The 12,961-nt window shown below is 40.5% G+C and overlaps 1 pseudogene; it reads left to right on the top strand.

The window, feature by feature from the left end:
• LOC132890979 (zinc finger protein 850-like) overlaps positions 1-12,961 on the top strand; it is a 127,935-nt pseudogene that overhangs the window by 62,192 nt on the left and 52,782 nt on the right.

Below are 12,961 nucleotides of genomic sequence, written 5' to 3'. Positions count from 1 at the left end.
ACTCACAAGGTAAACTATTACTGATGATGGAAAAAGAACATCATCCCATTGACAAATTCCACTTGACACTGAATAAACTCAAAGCTGGTTCTTCTGAAATACTGTAGATTGTACAAGCATTTCATGTCAGTTCCTGGTGAGGACCATGAAGAAAATTGTGTCCTGTCTTTAAACAAAAATATTGTTGGAAAAGAAGTGTAGCATCAGGTGAAAAAGGAAGGAAAAATTATTTATAAAAAAGAACTGACTGTTTTCTCAAAATGACTTGTGGATGGGATCAAGAAACATTTGTGGAGAAGATGAAGGACAGGTTTTTGCTCTTTGACAGTCTGGTTACGTTCGGGCTCATTAATCATTTTTGTGAACTCTCAGCCTAAAATGTCTCCTATACCCAATGTGCCAGCCCCAATGCTGCTTCAATGCTCGTATGCAACACACGAGGGAATATATGGCACGTTGCAGCTTGAGACAGTCCAGATCAGTCACTTATCTGGCACTTGCTACAAATGGAACTGGCTGGCACACCATCTGAACAATTGCAGCGTGCCCCTTTTTTAATAGACTTGCATTTCTCTTTTAACTAAATGACTGGTCCGAGACATCTTAATTTATGTATTTATGTTGGCTTACTTCTTTATTAAATCTATTAATATGAATTGACAGTTTTGCAAAATTTTTCACAGTATTTAATTTTTTTTAATTGGTGTATAATTTAAATGAATAAGCAAATTAAACTTGACAGTATAATCTGTACATAAATCAGTATGTAAGAATGTAAACATTTTGGCCACTCAGATCCATTGGGCTCTGGCTAGTGCTGCTCTGAGCTGCTTTTCCAGCACCTTATTGAATCTACCAATATTCCAAGATAGAGGTTCCTGTATCTTAACTCTCAGACTTTCAGAATTGTTTGTTTGGTCTCAGCACCTCAGAAGCTGGCTAAAGCTGCTGTTGAGGATTATTTGTCATTGAAGTAGCTCCTTTGAGGACTGCAGAACTGCATTATTCTGATGATATAAGATACAGGATCTGTCAGCTTCTCTAATCTGGTATGGCACATACTGACCTGTCCCACTTTACTTAGTTCTGTGCTGTTTACTTTGCTGTGCTAACCCATCTGGTGGCTGACTTGTTTTCATGGCAGGAGATAACTTCAGAGAAGTGGTAACTGTTTGACGAACTGTCTGATTTGTGTCGAGTGAAGTGTCACTTAAGTAGATATGTTCATCACAGAAATCACCAACAGCCCTCTGTAGTCCATGCTGGTGACCCTGATCCATGTGAATTTGTAGACAAGCAGATCCATTCCCAGATCCAATTATTCTCTGTTGCTGGTTATTTGAATTACAGATTAGTAAATCTTCATTCATTGAGAATCCCAAATGATTTTACTTAACCTCAAACATTCCTTGACACTGGGGTAGTGGTGTTGCATTTTATAATCTAGTTACATTTCATGTTCACTTTGATATTTTTCTTTCACTTGTTCAGAAGTCAACAACTCTGTGTTGCAATTCTTTTCCTGCACAACATGACCTCTTTCCTCTGCATCCCAATTTTACCTAGACACAAACATCCAGAGATGCCAGGATGAAGAGTATTTGAAACCATGCAAATCGGGAGATAATAAACATGATCTTCACCTACCCTCCAAAGGCTCCAGTAAAAAGCCAACATTATCTGATACTCTCACTTCTAACAATTCTAACAATGATGACCAAAAGGAAATTCACCATTGCTCAGAACGTGGGACAAATTTTGGTCATCAGAGTGCTCTCCAAAAACATGAACAAGTTCACATAAGAGAAAAGCCATATCACTGCTCACAGTGTGGAAAGAGTTTTACTCAAAAGAGTGCCCGCCAAAAACACCAGCGCATTCACACAGGAGAGAAGCCGTATCACTGTTCACAGTGTGGAAAGAGTTTTACTCAAAAGAGTCATCTGCAAGAACACCAGCGCATTCACACAGGGGAAAAACCATATCACTGCTCACAGTGTGGAATGAGTTTTACTCATCAGAGTGCTCTCCTACGACACCAGCGCATTCACACAGGAGCGAAGCCGTATCAGTGCTCACAGTGTGGAAAGAGTTTTATTCATCAGCGTAATCTACAACTACACCAGCACATTCACACAGGCGAGAAGCCGTATCATTGCTCACTGTGTGGAAAGCTTTTCACTCAAAAGAGTCATCTCCAAGAACACCAGCGCATTCATATGGTGTTATTTTTGCCTCATTAATATTTGTAAATGCACAGAAAGTGATCTACAAATAGTCAGGGGTTTGTACATGTGTTTTGATATCCACAAATGTAAATTTAATATTTGCAAATAAATGTGTACTTGTAAATATACTGTTTTTCATTTGCAAATCAAAAATACATTTGTAAAACTGACAATTCTGTTTGTGAAATGTGAGTCGCATTTGTGGATCAGCAATGACACGCATTCACCGCTTTTCCTCTGTGGCGTATTTTTGAGACACTCTGCAAAATCCACAAATGCAGACAAAATCCACAAATGCAGACAAGATCCACAAATAGCCTCACATGCACATTCACGTCCACTAGATGGCAGTGTTATAGGAATTGTCGCAGGAGGCAACAAGCTAGAGCATTCGCGCAAAAAACCTTAATCGAGATGATGAATCATGGACGGACAGCAAGGACAGCAGTCACCATACCCTACTGTAAGTACAAACAATTTGTCTTGTTCTGAATTAAGATAGGTCTAGACCTTTTTGATTAATATGTGAATCACGAATAAAGTAAACTCTTTTTTATTTTGACTAAAAGGTTTAGACTATCAGTTGATGCCAATAGCTAGCATACTAGGTCGGCACTTCTGTATGGCATGAAGTCTTTGCATTTCCATGTTCTTTAGTGCTGGATACTTTGGATCAGTGTATTCTTTGTGGGGAAAGTATTTTTGTACAGTTACGCTAACTATCGGATGTGGGGCTAAACTAACATTTACCTTGCCTCTTACTAACATAGGGCTAACGGTCCGTGTATCATCCGATCATTCAAGTATTCCATTCAATCTGGAAAACGAAAAACAAAAAAAACACTCAATATTTCGTTTTCCTGTTTTTCTGTATGACCAAAAAATGAGGGATTGGTGTTTGTTTTCCTTTTTCCAACTCAAAACAGAACAAATAATAAACAGGGAAACCAAAACGAAATAATAACTCTAATTTACGATTATTGATTTTCTCTATTCCCCACGCTACATTAGCCTTCCCATGATCCTCAGCGACAGTCCATCATCATCTCTGCGTCTATGAAACAGAAAAATTGCATGTGCATGTATATATCAAGTAATTTATTCATACATCCTATTCATTTAATATATTAAGCTGATGATCCCTTAATTATTATTATCTCAATATAATAGTAATCTGTACTCGAGTTGAGGGGGGATGGGGGGATGCCATCCCCCCGGAATAAAAAATGGTCAAAATCATCCCCCCTCCCTTCCCTTGAGCAATTTTATCAATAAATGTGGACATTACTTCTATTTAACATTGGAATTAGAAATGCCATTCCACGTAGCTCTGCTGAAACTGAGCATACAGTAAGCGACCGCGAGAGCGGGCACGCGCAAGCGAAGCGTTTGAGGAGGTGACATTCAGTTGGGGTTCCGTTATTTTTGATTTCATTCGGCGTCAGTGACAGCAGCGGATTGCAGCATCATGGCCAAGCGGAGTGGACAGCAAGACCTAAGCAAGTTCGGATTTAAGATCGCAAGAAAAAACATTTCAGGAGGTAAGTCAAGAGTTACGAATATCAGTCCCACTTTCTGTGAGCCCACTATCATGCTGTAAAGTTCCCGATATGGAGCCTAATTTGTGGGCGGCGGATAACAACACAGCTATCATAATGAATGTTAGTTTGGAGTCTAGCCAGCTATAGCTTACTCAGGTTCATGTTAGCTTTGATTTCTTGTATAAGGCCATTAATTTAATCAGCCTGGACGTTCGTTTGTTATTCTTCAGGCAACAAAAAGTGTTATTCAAGACAGGAAGGCTAAAATTAACGACACTAGCAGTTTTGAAGGCTTCATTGCCTCATTAGAGAGCCGGTCACAACATGTAAGGCAGAGCAGGATTGGTGTAGGACTCGACAGTGTCTGCTAAAATGCAGCTTTCTTTTTCTTCGTCATAGGCTCTTCTTCTGTCTCCTCAATGGGCCTTTCCCCTTTCCAAAGAAACTTTCCAAAGATGCCTGCTTTTAACTCATTTTGCTAGCTTGTATCCAGTATGTATCAAAGTGCTGGTATGTATCGAAGCAAAGTATCCAAGGCGGCTCCTTGGTAACCGTCAACGTTAAGGTGTCACGTGACCTAGATAACAGCGGGAATCAACGTTACAGAAAGAATCCGGTCATTTTTCAAAGCTCAAATCCTCGTTCAGATAATAAATAAATCAGAAATAACATTATAATTATATTTAATTAAATTATCTTATCCACTGCTCTTTATTCCAGATGACAGTCAGCAGCAACTGCAACACAGTGCGGCAGGAGCTGGAGGACCCAGAGTGTGAGGCAATACAGGAGCAGGAGCAAGCAGGAGAACCAACAGCTGAAGATTTACAATTTACTGTTGCTTGTTTTAGCTTATTGGTTCCATACCTACCTCTGTATTTAATTCAATGTTCCCAATGTTCAGCTTTGAATAAAAATTCTATTGACTTGATATGAAAAGATTCAGTTGTTCATTTACATTGCCTGCTGAGGTTTTAATAAATTATTTACCAAACGATTTAAAAGGAGCCTACCATGACTAGTGCAATTTGAAGTGTAACTTCATAGTCATGGTAGGCTCCTTTTAAATTGTTTGGTAAATAATTTATTAAAACCTCAGCAGGCAATGTAAATGAACAACTGAATCTTTTCATATCAAGTCAATAGAATTTGTTGCCTGAAGAATAACAAACGAACGTCCAGGCTGATTAAATTAATGGCCTTATACAAGAAATCAAAGCTAACATGAACCTGAGTAAGCTATAGCTGGCTAGACTCCAAACTAGCATTCATTATGACAGCTGTGTTGTTATCCGCCGCCCACAAATTAGGCTCCATATCGGGAACTTTACAGCATGATAGTGGGCTCACAGAAAGTGGGACTGATATTCGTAACTCTTGACTTACCTCCTGAAATGTTTTTTTCTTGCGATCTTAAAGCCGAACCTGCTTAGGTCTTGTTGTCCACTCCGCTTGGCCATGATGCTGCAATCCGCTGCTGTCACTGACGCCGAATGAAATCAAAAATAACGGAACCCCAACTGAATGTCACCTCCTCAAACGCTTCGCTTGCGCGCGCCCTCTCTCGTGGTAGCTTATTGTATGCTCAGTTTCAGCAAAGCTACGTGGAATGGCATTTCTAATTCTAATGTTAAATAGAAGTAATGTCCACATTTATTGATAAAATTGCTCAAGGGAAGGGAGGGGGGATGCCCGTTTTAGAGGGGGGATGATTTTGACCTTTTTTTATTCCGGGAGGATGGCATCCCCCCCCATCCCCCCTCAACTCAAGTACAGATTACTATTATATTGAGATAATAATAATTAAGAGATCATCAGCTTAATATATTAAATGAATAGGATGTATGAATAAATTACTTGATATATACATGCACATGCAATTTTTCTGTTTCATAGACGCAGAGATGATGATGGACTGTCGCTGAGGATCATGGGAAGGCTAATGTAGCGTGGGGAATAGAGAAAATCAATAATCGTAAATTAGAGTTATTATTTCGTTTTGGTTTCCCTGTTTATTATTTGTTCTGTTTTGAGTTGGAAAAAGGAAAACAAACACCAATCCCTCATTTTTTGGTCATACAGAAAAACAGGAAAACGAAATATTGAGTGTTTTTTTTGTTTTTCGTTTTCCAGATTGAATGGAATACTTGAATGATCGGATGATACACGGACCGTTAGCCCTATAGTAAGAGGCAAGGTAAATGTTAGTTTAGCCCCACATCCGATAGTTAGCGTAACTGTACAAAAATACTTTCCCCACAAAGAATACACTGATGCAAAGTATCCAGCACTAAAGAACATGGAAATGCAAAGACTTCATGCCATACAGAAGTGCCGACCTAGTATGCTAGCTATTGGCATCAACTGATAGTCTAAACCTTTTAGTCAAAATAAAAAAGAGTTTACTTTATTCGTGATTCACATCTCATGTCATCTCATTATCTCTAGCTGCTTTATCCTTCTACAGGGTCGCAGGCAAGCTGGAGCCTATCCCAGCTGACTATGGGCGAAAGGCGGGGTACACCCTGGACAAGTCGCCAGGTCATCACAAGGCTGACACATAGACACAGACAACCATTCACACTCACATTCACACCTACGGTCAATTTAGAGTCACCAGTTAACCTAACCTGCATGTCTTTGGACTGTGGGGGAAACCGGAGCACCCGGAGGAAACCCACGCGGACACGGGGAGAACATGCAAACTCCACACAGAAAGGCCCTCGCCGGCCCCGGGGCTCGAACCCAGGACCTTCTTGCTGTGAGGCAACAGCGCTAACCACTACACCACCGTGCCGCCCTCGTGATTCACATATTAATCAAAAAGGTCTAGACATATCTTAATTCAGAACAAGACAAATTGTTTGTACTTACAGTAGGGTATGGTGACTGCTGTCCTTGCTGTCCGTCCATGATTCATCATCTCGATTAAGGTTTTTTGCGCGAATGCTCTAGCTTGTTGCCTCCTTCGACAATTCCTAGAACACTGCCATCTAGTGGACGTGAATGTGCATGTGAGGCTATTTGTGGATCTTGTCTGCATTTGTGGATTTTGCAGTGTCTCAAAAATACGCCACAGAGGAAAAGCGGTGAATGCGTGTCATTGCTGATCCACAAATGCGACTCACATTTCACAAACAGAATTGTCAGTTTTACAAATGTATTTTTGATTTGCAAATGAAAAACAGTATATTTACAAGTACACATTTATTTGCAAATATTAAATTTACATTTGTGGATATCAAAACACATGTACAAACCACTGACTATTTGTAGATCACTTTCTGTGCATTTACAAATATTAATGAGGCAAAAATAACACCATATCTTTCCACCCCTCCCCACTCTCTGATTGGCTCCCTAACTCAGGCGAGCCTTTAGACCATAGTTTCCATGCTGTCTTTTCAGATCGGAACGATTGTGCAAAGCAGCATGGGATTTCCCAGACTAGTTTGAGATGCGATGGTTTCATGGACTCATTGCTCAGAACGTCCCCGCATACAACACACTGCGGCCTGGGCAGCTCCTCTGTCCCGCTCCAAATGAATCCCAGTTTTATGTATTTTTCGTCATACTTCCTCCTCACTGGTTTCTGCCGTTTGCTAGCAGTTCTGGGGCTGGTTTTGCCACTGTCATTAGCATCCGCGCTCGGCTCACACACGTCCTCTTCAGTTCTCCCTCTCTCCTGATCCACGCTCGCATTCGCGGATTTAAGCCACGACAGTAATTTTGTCGTACTCGTCATAATTAGCAAAGCCACCTCCACCTTTTCCCATCACAGCCTAGTCTACCAATGGCGGATAACCGTCTGTCAGCGGAACCGGCGGGAATGCATTGCGTACGTACGCTACGTATGGCTACCCAGAAGCACTTGCAAACTTTTTTAAATTATTAACTTAATTTGTATTTCCTTTCATTTTCTTGTCATTGGTTGATAAGATATTTTCATCCATTCGGATATTATGGATAGTATTTCACTTTTTTTTTAAATTTATATTTAATTAAGTGATTCTTTGGCGTACCACTAGAATGGAGCCCGTGTACCACTAGTGGTACGCATACCACAGTTTGAGAATCTCTGCCTTAGATCATGATGATCTTGTCCATGCTCCTGGTTTGCGTTATCTAAGCCTCGGGTAATATCAATCTCGTCTAGAGTGTGTTCTTTGCATGTACACATCAACATAAGATCAGTACATACAGCGTCTTGCAAAAGTATTCATTGCCCTTGGTGTTTGTCCTGTTTTGTCACATTACAAGCTGGAATTAAAATGGATTTTTAGGGGGTTAGCAACATTTGAGTTACACAACATGCCTACCACATTAAATGTGCAAATTCTCTCTTTTTTATTGTAACACAAACAATAATTAAGATGAAAAAAAAAAACCAGAAATCTGGACTGGGCATAGGTATTCACACCTTTCGTATGAAACCCCTAAATAAGAGCTGGTCCAATCAATTAACTTCATAAATCACATAATTAGTTGAGTAAGATCCACCTGTGTGCAAAGTGTCACATGACCTCTGTATAAATCAACTTGTTCTGGAAGGACCCCAACTCTGTAACACTACTAAGCAAGCAACATGAAAACCAAGGAGTACTCCAAACAGGTCAGAGACAAAGTTGTGGAGAAGTATAGATCAAGGTTAAGTTATTAAAAAAAAATCCCAAACTTTGAATATCCCACGGAGCACAATTAAATCCATGATAGCAAAATGGAAAGAATATGACACCACTACAAACCTGATAAGAGAAGGCCACCCAACAAAACTCACAAACCGGGCAAAGAGGGCATTAATCAGAGATGCAACAAAGACACCAAATATAACACTGAAGGAGCTGCAAAGATCCACAGCGGAGATAGGAGTATCTGTCCATAGGACCACTTTAAGCTGTACACTCCACAGAGCGAGACTTTATGGAAGAGTGGCCAGAAAAGTCATTACTTTAAGAAAACATGTTTGGAGTTTACCCGACAGTATTTGACGGACTCCCCAAACACATGGAAGAAGATTCTTTGGTCAGATGAGACTAAAATTGAACTTTTTGGCCATCATGGGAAACGCCATATTTGGCACAAACCCAACACTTCCCATCACCTGAGAACACTGCTCCTCCAGTGAAGCATGGTGGTGGCAGCATCATGCTGTGGGGATCTTTTTCATCTGCAGGGACAGTAATGCTGGTCAGGATTGAAGGAAAGATGTATGGCAATAAATACAGGGCAATTCTGGAGGAAAACCTGTTTGAGTCGACCAGAGGTTTGAGACTGAGACAAAGATTCAAATTCCAGCATGACTGACCCTAAGCATACTGCTGAAGCTACACTGGTTTAAAGGGATACATTCAAATATCTTGGAATGGCCTAATCAAAGCCCAAGCCTCAATCCAATTGAGACTATGTGGCATAACATGAAGATTGTTGTACACCAATGCAACCCATCTAACTTGAAGGAGATGGAGCAGTTTTGCCTTGAGGAATGGGCAAAAATACCAGTGGCTAGATGTGCTAAGCTAATAGAGACATACCCCAAGAGACTTACAGCTGTAATTGCAGCAAAAGCTGGCTCTACAAAGTATTTACTTTGGGGGGTGAATACCTTTTGCACATGCCAGGTTTCTGTTTTTTCATCTTAATTATTGTTTGTGTCGCAATTTAAAAAAAAAAAAGACTTTGTACCTTTTAAAGTGGTAGGCATGTTGTGTGAATTAAATTGTGCTAACCCTCCAAAAATGCATTTTAATTCCAGCTTGTAATGCGGTAAAACAGGACAAACACCAACAGGGATGAATATTTTTGCAAGTCACCTTAAACTGGCTGTGTCCAACTTTTGTTTAGTCCAAGACAGTTGCCCAGCTTGTCTTTGTGTGCACAATAAACCATCTCTTTTGTTCTACTCTGGTTCTTGGTTTCCTAATTCTTCAGTCATCTTACGTTTGATGAAGTTGCAGTATTTTAATGATCATCCAGAAAGATTTCCACCAGTCTAAAATGGTCAGTTATAACATTAAACAATATTGTGTATGTCCCCGTTGTGCCACCAAAACAGGCCTAACCTCGTGAGGCATGGACTCCACAAGACCTCTGAAGGTGTGCTGTGGTATCTGGTACCAAAATGTTTGCAGCAAATCCCGTAAGTTGTGAGGTGGGACCTCCATGGATCAGACTTGTTTATCCACCACATCCCACAGAAACTCGATTGGATTGAAATCTGGGGAGTTTGGAGGCCAGGTCAACACCTTGCATTCTTACGCATGTTCCTCTTACCATTCCTGAACAGTTTATGCAGTGTGGCTGGGCACATTATTCCTGCTGAAAGAAGCCACTGCCATTAGGGAATACCATTGCCATAAAGGGGTGTACTTGGTCTGCAACAGTATTTAGGTAAGTGGTTTATGTGAAAGTAGTATCCACATGAATGCCAGGACCCAAGATTTCCAAGCAGTACATTGTCCAGAACATTACACTGCCTCCATTGGCTTGCCTTCTTCCCATAGTGCATCCTGGTGCCATCTCTTCTCCAGATAGTTTGATGACTTTTGGATGTCCATGGCCCTGTTGCAGGTTTACCAGGCGTCCTCCTTTTGACCAATTTTGGGATGTACTAATCCCTGCACACTGGGAGCACTCCATAAGATCTGTAATTTTGGAGATGCTCTGACCCAGTCGTCTAGCTATTGCAGTTTGGCCCTTGTCAAAGTCGCTCAGATCCTTAAGTTTTCCCATTGTTTCCTGCTTCCAACACAACAACTTGACAAGTTGTAGTCATCCCACTCCTTGACAAGTGCCATTGTAATGAGTTATAATAATAATAATAATAATAATAATAAGTTAGATTTATATAGCGCCTTTCAAGAAACCCAAGGACGCTTTACAATTATAGACAAGGAAAAAAAAATAAAAAATAAAATAAATAAAATAATAATTAAATAAATAAAATAAAAAGTCCACCAAGTAGGGGTCAGGATGAAATTCCCGTGGTGTAGCAGCCACAGTCCCACCAAAAGGCGCATGAAAACGAGTCCCACATCTCCAGCACAACCGCTGTGACGCCGTCAGCAACATCACTCGAACACCACGCCATGGATCCACAAAGCGAGCAGAGAAGCTCCGCCACGCAGAGTGCTGGTGTGTCCCAAACCCCCTGCACAGCCGCCGCGACGCCACCGAGCAACATCGCTCAGAACATCACGCCAAGCGTTAAAGCGCAGAGCGCTGGACAACCACGATGTTAAAATGAGCAACGAGCTCACTGCAGTCCATAGCTGGGAGCGCAGGCATCGCCCACGGCGAACCAAAGCCTGGAGGGAACTGACGCCCAAAACTGGGTCTGGAGCTACACCACAACCGGTGGACAAAACACTCAAACAAACATCAAACTACACAAACACACACAAAAAATAAATAAAATGAAAATAGAAAAAAAAAAAAAAGCTCTGGTGAGAAGCGGCAGCCAGAATGCGCACGACGTACTCTCAACCGGAAATGGAAACGAAAAAAAAAAGTTAATGCTATTCAGTTCACCTGTCAATGGTTTTAATGTTACAGCTGAAATAAGGTGCTGGCAGCAGGGTCCTTTTCGGTGCAGTGTGGCAGATGAACCCAACAGAGTCAATGGCACACCATCAGATGGCATGCGGAAGAGTCACTCAGATGGCCGATGGATGGCATTACTCACCAAGTCAGTTGTTACTGTGGGGCAACTTCCAAAGCCGTCAGGTTTGTGGCACTTTTGTGCACCCCTTGGCATCAGGTTTGGAGGTCCAGAGAGACAACATGATTGAGGCACGACATAGTTTGTCTTACCTTATTGTGCAATGCTCTTTGTTAGGAGAGCAGAACAGTATGTGAGAACTCACAAGGCCGGGCCATCCATGCCACCGCTCCGGGTGACTCTGTCACTCTGATGCGGGCCTCGCAGCCCATATGTGCATCCTAATGAAGCAGTCATCATTGCTTGCAATGGACAGCCGATGACGATGTCGACAGCTGATCATTGTGTAATCCTTGAATTGGTGGAACCTCCTGAATTTCTTCTACATGTTGTGGGTTGAACCAGTGTCTAATGCTGTATTCAAGGGTCCTTGAAAGTGGTAATTTGCAAGTTGCAATAACGTTATTATCCCCCTTTGGACATTTGATGTGCAGAGTGGAAATTAAGTCCTGCAAGCGCACCTTTTGTTTGCTGTGTCAGAGCATGTAAAGCTCATGAAAAGGTACTTAAACTGAATTTTTAAGAGTTACAGGCCTGAGAGGCTATTGGTTGTATTCTAAGATTCATGTAAAATTTTGAACTGAAAATGCAGCACAGCAGTAAGAATGGACAACAGTGAATAGCTTAACAGCAAGGTTACTGATTAACATCTATTCATATTTATCTATATAAATATATCATTACAAAAATAAATATCTACTACATACCTATCCCTATAAATATAAATATATAAACTATCGTCATAAATAAATATATACCATATACTAAGTTAGTTCTAATATAACAATCAACCCTATTCTATTTATCCCTCATCATCCTCCGTTAACATACTTCCTCTTCTATATACTTGTTTAAAAATATATAATAATTGATAATAGACAATACTAAGATAGAAATGTACAGGAAATTAAATTTCTTGGTGTGATTTTGGATCATAAAGTCTGCTGGAAACCTCATGTAGGATACATACGAGCAAAACTGGCAAAGTGCTCGGCAATTCTGTGGAAAACAAAACATATTCTTGATTACAAATCTTTGCATACTCTATATTACTCGTTACTTTTGCCATATCTGACTTACTGTGTCGAAGTCTGGGGAAACACCTACAAAACCACTCTGCAGCCAATATGTACAATACAGAAAAGAGCAATAAGGACAATAAACAAAACAGGATACAGAGATCACACAAACTCACTATTCATAAAATCACACATGTTGAAATTTATGGATCTGGTCAAATTCAGAACAGCACAAATAATGTACAAAGCAAGAAATAATCTATTGCCAAAAAATATACAAGGAATGTTTAGTGAGAGAGAAGGGGGATATAATCTAAGGGGAGACCTAAATTTTAAAAAACCAAAGGTTCAAACAAATATGAAAAACATGTGCGTATCGAGCTGTGGGGTGACTTTATGGAACAGACTGGAAACAGAAATAAAACAAAGTGCAAATATAAATCTGTTTAAAAAAAG

The sequence above is a fragment of the Neoarius graeffei genome, chromosome 8, assembly GCF_027579695.1.
Source record: "Neoarius graeffei isolate fNeoGra1 chromosome 8, fNeoGra1.pri, whole genome shotgun sequence".
Lineage (NCBI taxonomy): Eukaryota > Metazoa > Chordata > Actinopteri > Siluriformes > Ariidae > Neoarius > Neoarius graeffei.
This window is presented reverse-complemented; position numbering and strand designations above follow the sequence as displayed.